We start from the raw sequence: 12,982 nt of genomic DNA, 5'->3' as shown, positions 1-12,982 counted from the left end.
ATATATGGTAGTGGAGCGTACAATCAGCCAACGCCACAACCTGGAAAATGCCTGACGTACGCTAGGGACCAACGCCTACAAACGCCTGCAACTGCTGGAGGAACTGAAGGAGTCTGATATAGAGAAAGAGCAGCAACAATCTAATGCACTGAGCAGCATGAGAGTCTTCGGGATTCAGTGTAAGAAAGCTGCCATGTGCGATTTGCAAGAAGTAAAACAAACATTGGAAAAGAACACTTATGGCCAAACCATTTCCCACACTCAGTATAGGGCTTCTCACCAGTGTGACTTCTCATGTCTCATAAGGCTTCCTTTCACTCCAAAACATTTCCCACACTCAGCACATGAATAGGGCTTCTCACCAGTGTGAGATCTCTCATGACTGACAAGTTTTGATTTCTGTCCAAAACATTTCCCACACTCAGCACATGAATAGGGCTTCTCACCAGTGTGAGATCTCTCATGACTGACAAGTTTTGATTTCTGTCCAAAACATTTCCCACACTCAGCACATGAATAGGGCTTCTCACCAGTGTGAGATCTCTCATGTGTGACAAGTTCTGATTTCTGTCCAAAACATTTCCCACACTCAGCACATGAATAGCACTTTTCTCCAGTGTGAGATCTCACATGTCTGACAAGGTTTGATTTCCGTCCAAAACTTTTCCCACACTCAGCACATGAATAGGGCTTCACACCCGTGTGAGATCTTTCATGACTTATAAGGACTGATTTCTGTCCAAAACATTTCCCACACTCAGCACATGAATAGGGCTTCTCACCAGTGTGACATCTCTCGTGACTGACAAGCTGTGATTTCCGTATAAAACATTTCCCACACTCAGCACATGAATAGGGCTTCTCACCAGTGTGAGATCTCTCATGTTTGACAAGGTAAGATTTACACCCAAAACATTTCCCACACTCAGCACATGAATAGGGCTTCTCACCAGTGTGAGATCTCTCATGTGTGACAAGTTGTGATTTCCATCCAAAACATTTCCCACACTCAGCACATGAAAAAGGCTTCTCACCAGTGTGAGATCTCTCATGACTGACAAGTTGTGATTTCCGTACAAAACATTTCCCACACTCAGCACATGAATAGGGCTTCTCGCCAGTGTGAGATCTCTCATGTGTGACAAGTTGTGATTTCCATCCAAAACATTTCCCACACTCAGCACATGAAAAAGGCTTCTCACCAGTGTGAGATCTCTCATGACTGACAAGTTGTGATTTCCGTACAAAACATTTCCCACACTCAGCACATGAATAGGGCTTCTCGCCAGTGTGAGATCTCTCATGTGTGACAAGGCTTCCTTTCTCTCCAAAACATTTCCCACACTCAGCACATGAATAGGGCTTCTCACCAGTGTGAGATCTCTCATGTGTGACAAGGTGTGATTTACGCCCAAACCATTTCCCACACTCTGCACATGAATAGGGCTTCTCACCAGTGTGAGATCTCTCATGTTTGACAAGGTGTGATTTCCGTACAAAACATTTCCCACACTCAGCACATGAATAGGGCTTCTCACCAGTGTGAGATCTCTCATGATTCACAAGTTGTGATTTCCATCCAAAACATTTCCCACACTCAGCACATGAAAAAGGCTTCTCACCAGTGTGAGATCTCTCATGTGAGACAAGGTGCCATTTCCGTCCAAAACATTTCCCACATTCAACACATGAATAGGGCTTCTCCCCAGTGTGAGCTCTCTCATGTACGACAAGGTCTGATTTACGCCCAAAACATTTCCCACACTCTGCACATGAATAGGGCTTCTCACCAGTGTGAAACCTTTCATGTATAACAAGCTGTGATTTCCATTTATAACATTTCCCACACTCAGCACAAGAATAGGGCTTCTCACCAGTGTGAGATCTCTCATGTGTGACAAGGTGTGATTTCCATACAAAACATTTCCCACATATCGAACAGGAATAAGACCCTCCAGCAGGGGGAGAGCTGTGCTGGGTATGAGGCTCCTCGGGGTTAGACAGGTGAGGGGAGTCTGGGGGAATATTTGGGGTCACCAGGATATCTGCAGGAGACTCTTGTCCAGTGACATCATCATCCGTTGTACAGTCTGTGGATACAGAGAGACGAGTCTCTGAGAGGTTCCTGATGCCGGGACTCCGCGCTGCAAATAGAGAAACATCATCACTTCCTGTTAGAGAATTCTGAGGGGAGGAGCAATTATCATTAGGGGCGGTCAGTGAGCTGCTGATAATTTGTTGGTGTAGGGATTGGATATCCTATTCATACGGCTGCAATCAAATGACATTATATTTATGAAGAATAAAGACTGATGCTTTTCCGTTAAAACCCCCAGTGGACTGTTTTCTATGTAACTAAGTGTAAACGGGGTGGAACCGATTGTACTATCCCTTTTATCTATTGTTGAGCTGCTGATAATTCCAAGTTGATGCAAAGATGATGCAGATTGGAAATGGGCCAGATGCAGCATCTGCATAACTCTGCATATAATTATAATATAATTTGCACCATCTCAGAGTTATGGGCATGTCACTGACCATCGCTAGTTATCAGCCTGACAGAGAACTGCAGAAGGTTGTGCTCATTACAGGCGGCCAAACACAGGACAATAACTTTGCGTGCACATTTTCTGTATCTTTGAACAAAGAAATACATTTCCTGAGAAATGTGATTATCTGCATACAATTTGCATTATATTTGCATACAAGTCAGAGTCATTTGCATGTCACGGACCCTCCCTACACATAAAGCATTGGCCATACATGGAAAGCAGTAAATTGTAGAGCTTGATGAGACAATGGCAGCAATGTGTGACTCCTGTGACAACAGACCTCTATGTACTTATAGCAAGACATCTGTGTTATGTTTGTAGAGCAATGTGGTGTCACTTACACATTCTTATTACCATTGTATCCTCGTGTCACTCATATGCCCCTTGTAATGTCCCTTTATATCTCTCTTGTCCCCAATTGTGCAAATAAAGATATTGTGACGTTACACAACACTAAATTATAGGAGCTGCGAGGTGGAGGAATTATCCATTTATGTCATGGAGATCCCAAACCACTAATACTGCTGTAGCTGGATATACTGTACATACATATATACTCCTATATATACAGTATAGCCGTATCTCTCCTCCCATCCTTCTGTCTAATAAGAAACCAAGCAGCTGAACCCTGCAGCTCCTATTGGACAGGAGATCAGAGGAGGCGGGGAATGGGTGTGACTAGAAATCACTGTGCCCCCCTGTAAAACTTGGGAAACCCCTCCAGCTTTTTAAAACCCGGGACATGACCCAATTTTTATTTTATTAATTCATTAGTGATGTCCATGGAGTTCCTCTTCCAGCGCCTCCTCTGCCTCTCCTGTGTGTCCCCCCTCAGTGCCTCCTCTGCCTCTCCTGTGTGTCCCCCCTCAGTGCCTCCTCTGCCTCTCCTGTGTGTCCCCCCTCAGTGCCTCCTCTGCCTCTCCTGTGTGTCCCCCCTCAGTGCCTCCTCTGCCTCTCCTGTGTCCCTCCCCCCCCTCAGTGCTTCCTCTGCCTCTCCTGTGTGTCCCCTTCACTGCCTCCTCTGCCTCTCCTGTGTGTCCCCTTCACTGCCTCCTCTGCCTCTCCTGTGTGTCCCCTCCACTGCCTCCTCTGCCTCTCCTGTGTGTCCCCTTCACTGCTTCCTCTGCCTCTCCTGTGTGTCCCCTCCAGTGCCTCCTCTGCCTCTCCTGTGTGTCCCCTTCACTGCCTCCTCTTCCTCTCCTGTGTGTCCCCCCTCAGTGCTTCCTCTGCCTCTCCTGTGTGTCCCCTTCACTGCCTCCTCTGCCTCTCCTGTGTGTCCCCTTCACTGCCTCTCCTGTGTGCCCCCTTCACTGCCTCCTCTGCCTCTCCTGTGTGTCCCCCTCATTGCCTCCTCTGCCTCTCCTGTGTGTCCCCTTCACGGCCGCCTCTGCCTCTCCTGTGTGTCCCCTTCACTGCCTCTCCTGTGTGCCCCCTTCACTGCTTCCTCTGCCTCTCCTGTGTGTCCCCTTCACTGCCTCTCCTGTGTGTCCCCTTCACTGCCTCCTCTGCCTCTCCTGTGTGTCCCCTTCACTGCCTCCTCTGCCTCTCCTGTGTGTCCCTTTCACTGCCTCCTCTGCCTCTCCTGTGTGTCCCCTCCAGTGCCTCCTCTGCCTCTCCTGTGTGCCCCCTTCACTGCCTCCTCTGCCTCTCCTGTGTGTCCCCTTCACTGCCTCTCCTGTGTGCCCCCTTCACTGCCTCCTCTGCCTCTCCTGTGTGTCACATTCACTGCCTCTCCTGTGTGTCCCCTTCACTGCCTCCTCTGCCTCTCCTGTGTGTCCCCTTCACTGCCTCCTCTGCCTCTCCTGTGTGTCCCATTCACTGCCTCTCCTGTGTGTCCCCTTCACTGCCTCCTCTGCCTCTCCTGTGTGTCCCCTTCACTGCCTCCTCTGCCTCTCCTGTGTGTCCCCTTCACTGCCTCCTCTGCCTCTCCTGTGTGTCCCCTTCACTGCCTCCTCTGCCTCTCCTGTGTGTCCCCTTCACTGCCTCTCCTGTGTGTCCCCTTCACTGCCTCTCCTGTGTGCCCCCTTCACTGCCTCCTCTGCCTCTCCTGTGTGTCCCCTTCACTGCCTCTCCTGTGTGCCCCCTTCACTGCCTCCTCTGCCTCTCCTGTGTGTCCCCTTCACTGCCTCCTCTGCCTCTCCTGTGTGTCCCCTTCAGTGACCCCTCTGCCTCTCCTGTGTGTCCCCTTCTCTGCCTCTCCTGTGTGTCCCCTTCAATGCCTCTCCTGTGTGCCCCCTTCACTGCCTCCTCTGCCTCTCCTGTGTGTCCCATTCACTGCCTCTCCTGTGTGTCCCCTTCACTGCCTCCTCTGCCTCTCCTGTGTGTGCCCTCCTCTGCCTCTCCTGTGTGTCCCCTTCACTGCCTCCTCTGCCTCTCCTGTGTGTCCCCTTCACTGCCTCCTCTGCCTCTCCTGTGTGTCCCCTTCACTGCCTCCTCTGCCTCTCCTGTGTGTCCCCTTCACTGCCTCTCCTGTGTGCCCCTTTCACTGCCTCCTCTGCCTCTCCTGTGTGTCCCCTTCACTGCCTCTCTTGTGTGCCCCCTTCACTGCCTCCTCTGCCTCTCCTGTGTGTCCCCCTTCAGTACCTCCTGTGTGAATAGCAGGCATTCTACCCTCTTTAAGTCATCACATCACACAGGGTTTGCCATGAGAAGCTCTTAGGCTCGGTCACATTTGAGCTGGAACATGAATTTGCCTTCCCAAAACAGAAGGTATTTGTAATTATTCAGGTTGGAGTGAGCAAATGATGTCTCCCACAATGCATCACTGCAGAATATGCAAATCATCCCTTTGCTGTCCCTGAAAGCTAAAACAACCTGATACATCATTGCATTCCAGCGGATCTGCGGGTGTGTTCAGCTTTCAGGGTCAACATAAGGATGATTAGCATATTCAGCAGTAGTGCATTGTGGGACACCCTTAAATGCTCTCTCCAACCTGAATAAGCACAAATACCTTCTTTGTTAAAAGAACACTATCAAAGTTTACGTTTTTTCCAGACGCCCTTCAGAAGTTACAAGAGACTTAGTAATAGTAGATAATGGTAGAAGGAAAAAAGACATCCATCAGCTTATCAGACCTTGCATAGTGCTAGGATAGTGAAGTTGGTGTCGGGTTCCTCTATTCAGCTTATCAGACCTTGCATAGTGCTAGGACAGTGTAGTGGTGACGGGTTCCTCTATTCAGCTTATCAGACCTTGCATAGTGCTAGGACAGTGCAGTGGTGATAGGTTCCTCTATTCAGCTTATCTGATCTTACATAGTGCTAGGACAGTGCAGTGGTGTCGGGTTCCTCTATTCAGCTTATCAGATCTTGCATAGTACTAGGACAGTGCAGTGTTGATGGGTTCCTCTATTCTGCTTATCAGACCTTGCATAGTGCTAGGACAGTGCAGAGGTGTTGGGTTCCTCTATTCAGCTTATCAGACCTTGCATAGTGCTAAGACAGTGCAGTGGTGACGAGTTCCTCTATTCAGCTTATCAGACCTTGCATAGTGCTGGGACAGTACAGTGGTGTCGGGTTCCTCTATTCAGCTTATCAGACCTTGCATAGTGCTAGGACAGTGCAGTGGTGTCGGGTTCCTCTATTCAGCTTATCAGATCTTGCATAGTGCTAGGACAGTGCAGTGGTGACGGGTTCCTCTATTCAGCTTATCAGACCTTGCATAGTGCTAGGACAGTGCAGTGGTGACTGGTTCCTCTATTCAGCTCATCAGACCTTGCATAGTGCTGGGACAGTGCAGTGGTGACAGGTTCCTCTATTCAGATTATCAGACCTTGCATAGTGCTAGGACAGTGCAGTGGTGACGGGTTCCTCTATTCAGCTTATCAGACCTTGCATAGTGCTAGGACAGTGCAGTGGTGTCGGGTTCCCCTATTCAGCTTATAAGACCTTGCATAGTGCTAGGACAGTGCAGTGGTGTCGGGACCCTCTATTCAGCTTATCAGGTGTTGCATAGTGCTAGGACAGTGCAGTGGTGACGGGTTCCTCTATTCAGCTTATCAGAGCTTGCATAGTGCTAGGACAGTGCAGTGGTGACGGGTTCCTCTATTCAGCGTATCAGACCTTGCATAGTGCTAAGACAGTGCAGTGGTGACGGGTTCCTCTATTCAGCTTATCAGACCTTGCAGAGTGCTAAGACAGTGCAGTGGTGACGGGTTCCTCTATTCAGCTTATCAGACCTTGCATAGTGCTAGGACAGTGCAGTGGTGTCGGGTTCCTCTATTCAGCTTATCAGATCTTGCATAGTGCTAGGACAGTGCAGTGGTGTCGGGTTCCTCTATTCAGCTTATCAGATCTTGCATAGTGCTAGGACAGTGCAGTGGTGTCGGGTTCCTCTATTCAGCTTATCAGACCTTGCACAGTGCTAGGACAGTGCAGTGGTGACAGATTCCTCTATTCAGCTTATCAGACCTCGCATAGTGCTAGGACAGTGTAGTGGTGACGAGTTCCACTATTCAGCTTATCAGATCTTGCATAGTGCTAGAACAGTGCAGTGGTGATAGGTTCCTCTATTCAGTTTATCAGACCTTGCATAGTGCTAGAACAGTGCAGTGGTGTCGGGTACCTCTATTCAGCTTATCAGAGCTTACATAGTGCTAGGACAGTGCAGTGGTGATAGGTTCCTCTATTCAGCTTATCAGACCTCGCATAGTGCTAGGACAGTGTAGTGGTGACGAGTTCCACTATTCAGCTTATCAGATCTTGCATAGTGCTAGAACAGTGCAGTGGTGATAGGTTCCTCTATTCAGTTTATCAGACCTTGCATAGTGCTAGAACAGTGCAGTGGTGTCGGGTAACTCTATTCAGCTTATCAGAGCTTACATAGTGCTAGGACAGTGCAGTGGTGATAGGTTCCTCTATTCAGCTTATCAGAGCTTGTATAGTGCTAGGACAGTGCAGTGGTGACTGGTTCCTCTATTCAGCTTCCCAGACCTTGCATAGTGCTAGGACAGTGCAGTGGTGGCAGGTTCCTCTATTCAGCTTATCAGATCCTGCAAAGTACTAGGACTGTGCAGTGGTGTCGGGTTCCTCTATTCAGCTCATCAGACCTTGTATAGTGCTAGGACAGTGCAGTAGTGATAGGTTCCTCTATTCAGCTTATCAGACCTCGCATAGTGCTGGAACAGTGCAGTGGTAACGAATTCCGCTATTCAGCTTATCAGATCTCGCATAGTGCTAGGACAGTGCAGTGGTGATAGGTTCCTCTATTCAGCTTATCAGACATTGCATAGTGCTAGGACAGTGGAGTGGTGTCGGGTTCCTCTATTCAGCTTATCAGACCTTGCATAGTGCTAGGACAGTGCAGTGGTGTCGGGATCCTCTATTCAGCTTATCAGACCTTGCATAGTGCTAGGACAGTGCAGTGGTGTCGGGTTCCTCTGGTCAGCCTATCAGACCTTGCATAGTGCTAGGACAGTGCAGTGGTGTCGGGTTCCTCTATTCAGCTTATCAGACCTTGCATAGTGCTAGGACAGTGCAGTGGTGTCGGGTTCCTCTATTCAGCTTATCAGACCTTGCATAGTGCTAGGATAGTGCAGTGGTGACGGGTTCCTCTATTCAGCTTATCAGACCTTGCATAGTGGTAGGACAGTGCAGTGGTGTCGGGTTCCTCTATTCAGCTTATCAGGTGTTGCATAGTGCTAGGACAGTGCAGTGGTGACGGGTTCCTCTATTCAGCGTATCAGACCTTGCATAGTGCTAGGACAGTGCAGTGGTGACTGGTTCCCCTATTCAGCTTATCAGATCTTGCATAGTGCTAGGACAGTGCAGTGGTGTCGGGTTCCTCTATTCAGCTTATCAGATCTTGCATAGTGCTAGGACAGTGCAGTGGTGTCAGGTTCCTCTATTCAGCTTATCAGACCTTGCACAGTGCTAGGACAGTGCAGTGGTGACAGATTCCTCTATTCAGCTTATCAGACATTGCATAGTGCTAGGACAGTGCAGTGGTGACGGGTTCCTCAATTCAGCTTATCAGACCTCGCATAGTGCTAGGACAGTGTAGTGGTGACGAGTTCCACTATTCAGCTTATCAGATCTTGCATAGTGCTAGAACAGTGCAGTGGTGATAGGTTCCTCTATTCAGTTTATCAGACCTTGCATAGTGCTAGGACAGTGCAGTGGTGTCGGGTACCTCTATTCAGCTTATCAGAGCTTACATAGTGCTAGGACAGTGCAGTGGTGATAGGTTCCTCTATTCAGCTTATCAGAGCTTGCATAGTGCTAGGACAGTGTAGTGGTGTCGGGTTCCTCTATTCAGCTTATCAGACCTTGCATAGTGCTAGGACTGTGCAGTGGTGACATGTTCCTCTTTTCAGCTTACCAGACCTTGCATAGTGCTAGGACAGTGCAGTGGTGATAGGTTCCTCTATTCAGCTTATCAGACCTTGCATAGTGCTAGACCAGTGGAGTGGTGTCGGGTTCCTCTATTCAGCTTATCAGACCTTGCATAGTGCTAGGACAGTGCAGTGGTGTCGGGTTCCGCTATTCAGCTTATCAGACCTTGCATAGTGCTAGGACAGTGCAGTGGTGTCGGGTTCCTCTGGTCAGCCTATCAGACCTTGCATAGTGCTAGGACAGTGCAGTGGTGTCGGGTTCCTCTATTCAGCTTATCAGACATTGCATAGTGCTAGGACAGTGCAGTGGTGATAGGTTCCTCTTTTCAGCTTATCAAACCTTGCATAGTGCTAGGACAGTGCAGTGGTGAGGGGTTCCCCTATTCAGCTTATCAGCCCTTGCATAGTGCTGGGACAGTGCAGTGGTGACGGGTTCCCCTATTCAGCTTATCAGACCTCACATACTGCTAGGACAGTGCAGTGGTGACAGGTTCCTCTATTCAGCTTATCAGACATTGCATAGTGCTAGGACAGTGCAGTGGTGTCGGGTTCCTCTATTCAGCTCATCAGACCTTGCATAGTGCTAGGACAGTGCAGTGGTGTCGGGTTCCTCTATTCAGCTTATCAGACCTTGCATAGTGCTAGGACAGTGCAGTGGTGACAGGTTCCTCTATTCAGTTTATCAGACCTTGCATAGTGCTAGGACAGTGCAGTGGTGATAGGTTCCTCTTTTCAGCTTATCAAACCTTGCATAGTGCTAGGACAGTGCAGTGGTGAGGGGTTCCCCTATTCAGCTTATCAGCCCTTGCATAGTGCTGGGACAGTGCAGTGGTGACGGGTTCCCCTATTCAGCTTATCAGACCTTGCATAGTGCTAGGACAGTGCAGTGGTGTCGGGTTCCTCTATTCAGCTTAGCAGACCTCGCATAGTGCTAGGACAGTGTAGTGGTGACGAGTTCCACTATTCAGCTTATCAGATCTTGCATAGTGCTAGAACAGTGCAGTGGTGATAGGTTCCTCTATTCAGCTTATCAGAGCTTACATAGTGCTAGGACAGTGCAGTGGTGACGGGTTCCTCTATTCAGCTTATCAGAGCTTGCATAGTGCTAGGACTGTGCAGTGGTGACAGGTTCCTCTATTCAGCTTACCAGACCTTGCATAGTGCTAGGACAGTGCAGTGGTGGCAGGTTCCTCTATTCAGCTTATCAGATCCTGCAAAGTACTAGGACTGTGCAGTGGTGTCTGGTTCCTCTATTCAGCTCATCAGACCTCGCATAGTGCTGGAACAGTGCAGTGGTAACGAATTCCGCTATTCAGCTTATCAGATCTCGCATAGTGCTAGGACAGTGCAGTGGTGATAGGTTCCTCTATTCAGCTTATCAGACCTTGCATAGTGCTAGGACAGTGCAGTGGTGTCGGGTTCCTCTGGTCAGCCTATTAGACCTTGCATAGTGCTAGGACAGTGCAGTGGTGTCGTGTTCCTCTATTCAGCTTATCAGACCTTGCATAGTGCTAGGACAGTGCAGTGGTGTCGGGTTCCTCTATTCAGCTTATCAGACCTTGCATAGTGCTAGGACAGTGCAGTGGTGTCGGGTTCCTCTATTCAGCTTATCAGATCTTGCATAGTGCTAGGACAGTGCAGTGGTGACGGGTTCCTCTATTCAGCTTATCAGACCTTGCATAGTGCTAGGACAGTGCAGTGGTGACGGGTTCCTCTATTCAGCTTATCAGACATTGCATAGTGCTAGGACAGTGCAGTGGTGACAGGTTCCTCTATTCAGCTTATCAGACCTTGCATAGTGCTCAGACAGTTCTGTGGCGACGGGTTCCTCTATTCAGCTTATCAGACCTTGCATAGTGCTAGGACAGTGCAGTGGTGTTGGGTTCCTCTATTTAGCTTATCAGACATTGCATAGTGCTAGGACAGTGCAGTGGTGACGGGTTCCTCTATTCAGCTTATCAGACATTGCATAGTGCTAGGGCAGTGCAGTGGTGTCGGGTTCCTCTATTCAGCTTATCAGACCTCGCATAGTGCTAGGACAGTGCAGTGGTGTCGGGTTCCTCTATTCAGCTTATCAGACCTTGCATGGTGCTAGGACAGTGCAGTGGTGACAGTTTCCTCTATTCAGCTTATCAGACCTTGCATAGTGCTAGGACAGTGCAGTGGTGACGGGTTCCTCTATTCAGCTTATCAGACCTTGCATAGTGCTAGGACAGTGCAGTGGTGACGGGTTCCTCTATTCAGCTTATCAGACCTTGCATAGTGCTAGGACAGTGCAGCAGTGTCGGGTTCCTCTATTGAGCTTATCAGACCTTGCATAGTGCTAGGACAGTGCAGCAGTGTCGGGTTCCTCTATTGAGCTTATCAGACCTTGCATAGTGCTTGGATAGTGCAGTGGTGTCAGGTTCCTCTATTCAGCTTATCAGACCTTGCATAGTGCTAGGACAGTGCAGTGGTGACGGGTGCCTCTATTCAGCTTATCAGACCTTGCATAGTGCTAGGACAGTGCAGTGGTGACAGGTTCCTCTATTCAGATTATCAGACCTTGCATAGTGCTAGGACAGTGCAGTGGTGACGGGCTCCTCTATTCAGCTTATCAGACCTTGCATAGTGCTAGGACAGTGCAGTGGTGTCGGGTTCCCCTATTCAGCTTATCAGACCTTGCATAGTGCTAGGACAGTGCAGTGGTGTCGGGTTCCTCTATTCAGCTTATCAGGTGTTGCATAGTGCTAGGACAGTGCAGTGGTGACGGGTTCCTCTATTCAGCGTATCAGACCTTGCATAGTGCTAAGACAGTGCAGTGGTGATGGGTTCCTCTATTCAGCTTATCAGACCTTGCATAGTGCTAGGACAGTGCAGTGGTGTCAGGTTCCTCTATTCAGCTTATCAGATCTTGCATAGTGCTAGGACAGTGCAGTGGTGTCAGGTTCCTCTATTCAGCTTATCAGACCTTGCACAGTGCTAGGACAGTGCAGTGGTGACAGGTTCCTCTATTCGGCTTATCAGATTTTGCATAGTGCTAGGACAGTGCATTGGTGTCAGGTTCCTCTATTCAGCTTATCAGACCTTGCATAGTGCTAGGACAGTGCAGTGGTGACAGATTCCTCTATTCAGCTTATCAGACCTTGCATAGTGCTAGGACAGTGCAGTGGTGACGGGTTCCTCTATTCAGCTCATCAGACCTTGTATAGTGCTAGGACAGTGCAGTGGTGAGGGGTTCCTCTAGTCAGCTTATCAGACCTCGCATAGTGCTGGAATAGTGCAGTGGTAACGAATACCGCTATTCAGCTTATCAGATCTCGCATAGTGCTAGAACAGTGCAGTGGTGATATGTTCCTCTATTCATTTTATCAGACCTTGCATAGTGCTAGGACAGTGCAGTGGTGTCGGGTACCTCTATTCAGCTTATCAGAGCTTACATAGTGCTAGGACAGTGCAATGGTGATAGGTTCCTCTATTCAGCTTATCAGAGCTTGCATAGTGCTAGGACAGTGCAGTGGTGAGGGGTTCCTCTATTCAGCTTATCAGACCTTGCATAGTGCTAGGACAGTGCAGTGGTGATAGGTTCCTCTATTCAGCTTATCAGACCTTGCATAGTGCTAGGACAGTGGAGTGGTGTCGGGTTCCTCTATTCAGCTTATCAGACCTTGCATAGTGCTAGGACAGTGCAGTGGTGACCGTTTCCTCTATTCAGCTTATCAGACCTTGCATAGTGCTGGGACAGTGCAGTGGTGACAGGTTCCTCTATTCAGCTTATCAGACATTGCATAGTGCTAGGACAGTGCAGTGGTGTTGGGTTCCTCTATTCAGTTTATCAGACCTTGCATAGTGCTGGGACAGTGCAGTGGTGATAGGTTCCTCTTTTCAGCTTATCAAACCTTGCATAGTGCTAGGACAGTGCAGTGGTGAGGGGTTCCCCTATTCAGCTTATCAGCCCTTGCATAGTGCTGGGACAGTGCAGTGGTGACGGGTTCCCCTATTCAGCTTATTAGACCTTGCATAGTGCTAGGACAGTGCAGTGGTGTCGGGTTCCTCTATTCAGCTTATCAGACCTTGCATACTGCTAGGACAGTGCAGTGGCGTCAGGTTCCTCTAT

The 12,982-nt window shown here is 49.0% G+C and overlaps 1 pseudogene; it reads right to left on the bottom strand.

Moving 5' to 3' along the window:
• Positions 1-261: 261 nt before the first annotated feature.
• Positions 262-12,982, bottom strand: part of LOC137537276 (zinc finger protein 850-like) — a 90,487-nt pseudogene continuing 77,766 nt past the window's right edge.

Source organism: Hyperolius riggenbachi, chromosome 10 (assembly GCF_040937935.1).
Source record: "Hyperolius riggenbachi isolate aHypRig1 chromosome 10, aHypRig1.pri, whole genome shotgun sequence".
In the NCBI taxonomy this organism is placed as follows: Eukaryota; Metazoa; Chordata; class Amphibia; order Anura; family Hyperoliidae; genus Hyperolius; species Hyperolius riggenbachi.
The sequence above is the reverse complement of the archived record's forward strand: the minus strand, read 5'-3'. Positions and strand labels throughout refer to the sequence as shown.